General features: G+C 37.8%; 1 protein-coding gene across 1 annotated transcript in view; it reads left to right on the plus strand.

Moving 5' to 3' along the window:
• Positions 1-4,255, plus strand: part of LOC109464104 (malignant fibrous histiocytoma-amplified sequence 1 homolog) — a 45,528-nt gene that overhangs the window by 36,879 nt on the left and 4,394 nt on the right. The gene's annotated exons all lie outside the window — the stretch shown is intronic.

Raw genomic sequence — 4,255 nt, forward strand, 5'->3', positions numbered from 1 at the left:
TTTGAGGGTTAAAAGCCAGTAATTCCAGATTGGAACAACGTATTTTCATCATTTTTGGGGTGTAGGTAGCTGAGATAGAGTTTTACATAATAAAATGCAAATCATGCAAATGAGGATTTATTTTGCATAATTAAGGAGGAAATTCTATAATTACAGTGTTTTATGTAATAGTTCTTTTATACATGCAATCTATTTAATCTGTGGCAGGAGTAACATCAACAGATACCAATTATGCTAATGATGACCCAATTTGCATAATTAATGTGAAAATTCTGTGACTCCTTATTGGTGAATGATGGGAATTTCATACCTCGTGACTTGTGTAAGATTAACACCACTATACATATATTATGTTAATGTAGATGTCATTTGCATAATTAATGAGGACATCTTGAGATGAAATATGAAAAGACAAGCCCATATTTCATGGAGGTATGAGACCTCGGAACTCTTGTTCTTCTTCTGTTCTTCATTTCTAATTATATTAGCGTGTTCACATACATGGAGAACTTAATTTTATGTGTCTTTTCTCTGATAGTGTGACACGCCTTTTTAAAACCCTTATTTCCGGGGTTTTGAATTTTTGGCATTTTTATGGTGGATTGTGGAGTGTAGGTTTCAGAGTAAATGTATTTGCCAAACATTTAGTTTTTTCAAGGAGTTTCCTTGAGTTTCCTCCATGAAAAATTGAGGTATTGTTTTTGACGTGTCTGTGTGTGTTGTGATCAGCATAACTTCAGAACGCCTTTATGGATTTAGATGATATTTGGTTTGTTGGTAAGTCTTGGAAAGACAAAGATCAAGGTCAAATATGGGCCTCCCGGTGGCTGACCTTGATACGACAGGAGAACTTCCGGTTTTTTTGTATCTTTTGTCCTGAGTATGCTATGGTCTTGACTTTTTGATGTGGGTTTGATCCCCTTATTATCTTGTTCTGGAACTGCAGGGGACTTTATGGTGAATTTTTTAAAGCCTATAAGTCCAGATAAGAACAACTTATTTTCATCATTTTTGGTATGTAGGTAGCTGAAAGAAAAATGTACATAAATGGATGCAAATGATGCAAATCAAGACTTAAGTTGCATAATTAAGGAGACAATTCTATAATTACAGTGTTTATATATAGCACTTTTATACATCTATTTAATCTAACGCAGGTGAAACATCAACAATTACCAATTATGTAAAAGATGACCTAATTTGCATATATTATGTTAAAATGTAGATGTCGTTTGCACAATTAATAAGGACAAAAACTCATATATTTCATGGTGGTATGAGATCTCCAAATTCATGTTGGTATGTGGATAGGTGTTGGGTAGCCAAAGGTCAAGGTTGATTTGGGGCCTCCTGGTGGCTGATCTTGTACTGCAGCAGAACTTCCGGGTTTTGTATCTTTTGTCTTGGACATGCTACAGTCTTGATTTTTGAGTGGTGGATAGCTCTTCCTGCCAGTAATAAGTGGTGTGGGTTTGGTCCCTCTAGCAGCTTGTTCTGGAACTGCAGGGGGTTTCTGGCAAAACCTTTCAAATAAATTCACAAAGGAACAATGAATTTTTATAATCTTTGTTATGTGGTTAGCTTAGACAGAGATCTACATTATTGGATGCAAATTATGCATGAGATGACTTCATTTGCATAATTATAGAGGAAATTCTGTAATGCCAGTGTTTTACATCATGGGACTTTGGTACATGTAATGTTTATAATCTATGGCAGGTGGAATATCACCAGATACCAATTATGCAAATAAGGACCTAATTTTCATAATTGATCTAAAAATTTTAGGACTCCTTAGTGGTAAATGATGGGAATTTGATACTTTGGACATGTGTAAGTTAATAAAAAGTTAACAACATGATGCATATGTTATGTAAATGTTGAGTTCATTTGCATAATTAAAAGAAGAAATTTAAATGTGAAGCCCATATTTCATGGAGGTATGAGATCTCGAAACTCTTGTTTGGGATATGTGGGTGCATTTTTGTGCCATTTCGCTTCACAAATATGTGACATTAGTACATTGTGTACAGTATAATGTACTCGCCTCTGGTGCAGTCAGAAAAATGGACATGTACTAAGAAATGGACATGTACTTAGTGATTTATTCAGGTTTGTGGTAAAAAAAATGCAGTCACCTTCTGTCCCGGGTAGTCTTTTTCCGTTTTGGGGCGCAGGCTGACATGTTGCAATGCCCCACTGATATTCAAACAACTGACTCGAACTCTCTGTCCAAGCTTCCCGCACCAGTGGGTGAAAGGTCATTCCGTCTCGAGAAAAATCTTGCTGTACGTGTCAGCTGACCTTGTATGTAAGCCATGTCAAATCTCGCGAGAGCAGCTGCAGTATGTAAACAACTAACAAAATGATGGTTTGGTCAGGAAAACGCAGATTTGGGTCGTTTTTGCACTGTTTGCTGGTATGTTTACTATAATTAGAATGTTTTAGGAATCATTTTTGATCATGTATGTGACTTGAGGTTTAATCGGCAAATTTACAAGAGGGCGCTTGCCGATAGCATGAGGACGCCCCGCCCTTTTTACCTTGTTCAGAAAAAAAAACACAATATTTTATTTACTAACTAGAGTTCGGAGGTCTCATGCCTTCGACAGTGTGATATTGTTTTGGTGGGTGTTGTGTGTGTGTATAGTGTAAGTTTTTTTATGATTATCGTAGTTATAGTGGTCAGAGAGTATTTTTGTGAACGAAGCAACATAGCATGAAGCAACATAGGAGAGGAGAATTGGCCTCCGATGCGCAGCGAGCCAAACTTCAAAACGGCAAAAACTCCTTTAACTAGAAAGGCCGACATTTGCTCAAGAGCAAATACAGCACATTTCACCCATTCTTCCTCCCCATTCCAAACTTCCCCTAGAAAGGCCAACATTTGCTCAGGAGTAAATGCAGCAAGGCTTCACCACATCCCCAGTACCAAAAATGGACCTATCCCCCTCCCGCGCAAATAGATTGTTCCTAAACCAACCCTGTTCAAACTGTTTCCACAGTTATACCTCCATGCAGCAATGGAATCTTCCAACCCCTTCTGCTTTGGGAACATGTAGAACCCTGGTAGAACCCTGAAGTGTTCTAATTGAACTGTCAGTTGGGGATTCGGGTTTTCAAGCTACAATCGATGTTTTTACTAAAAAAAGGTAAATAAAAGTATTTCAAAGGGTTGAATCTGCAAATTGAACACTATAGTCTAAGCATTTGGTGCCAGGCTACCTTTATGCTGAATTTCGGGTCATTTGGTTTGGTATTAGCGCATAGGAGCCAAAAATGTATTTTTGGTCAAAAAATAGCAAAAAGCGTGAATAAAGTTCTGTGGGATTGTATCAAAGGATCTCCTATACTAAATTTCAGGTCATTCGGTTTTGATATTAGGGCACAGGAGCCGAAATTTCACATTTTTAGTCCGAAAATAGCCAAAAAATCCCTATTTTACACAATTTTGAAGTGGGGTATGTCCAATCTATAATGCTATTCTGTAGACATGTGTCCGAGGCATCCCCATACCAAATTTTCACCCTGGTTATGTTATTGTTATCTTAACCTACAATGTAGTTCGCCCTGGCCTGGGCAATGTTGTTTTAACAAACAAATTTCACCCTGGGTGTGTTTTTTGTTAGCTTAAGCTAGTTTACCTTGGGTAGTGTTGTTAGCTTAACCACCTACATAAATGGACAAAAAGACGTAAAGTGCCTGCACTTAAAGATGTGCACAAAACTACACACTACAGTAACGTATGGACCTCCCACGACGCCCATTTATGAACTTGATCTTGCTATCGTCAACGGTAACTTGCTCAAAAAAATCGTGAACATTCATTTGCTGATTCTCGGATTATCCTGCTAACAACCATAACGACCAACACAAAAGGTTAAATTCAATGACATGGGAACCCCTTACAAGGCCCGTTTCGGAACTTGACGTATTCTCAACGGTAACTTGCCAACTAAAAATAATAGACAACCATTTAATGATTCCCGAGTTATTTAGAGTACAACAAAAACGCAAACACAAAAGGTCAGCTCCAGTCACGTAACAACCCCCCACGAAGCCCATTTTTGGCCTTGACAATGCCCATCACTAAGACACCCTACCAAAAATCGTGAACCTCGGACCATGCCTTCAAAATTTATCTTGCATAATCTGACAAACAGTACCAAAACGATTTTAAAGCCTTCTGTCGAAGGCAATGATTTGCAGTGATTTGTGGATCACGTCTTGGTTTTTTTTGTTTTTGTTTTGCTTG

The sequence above is a fragment of the Branchiostoma belcheri genome, unplaced genomic scaffold (assembly GCF_001625305.1).
Source record: "Branchiostoma belcheri isolate BF01 breed outbred unplaced genomic scaffold, Haploidv18h27 scaffold132, whole genome shotgun sequence".
In the NCBI taxonomy this organism is placed as follows: domain Eukaryota; kingdom Metazoa; phylum Chordata; class Leptocardii; order Amphioxiformes; family Branchiostomatidae; genus Branchiostoma; species Branchiostoma belcheri.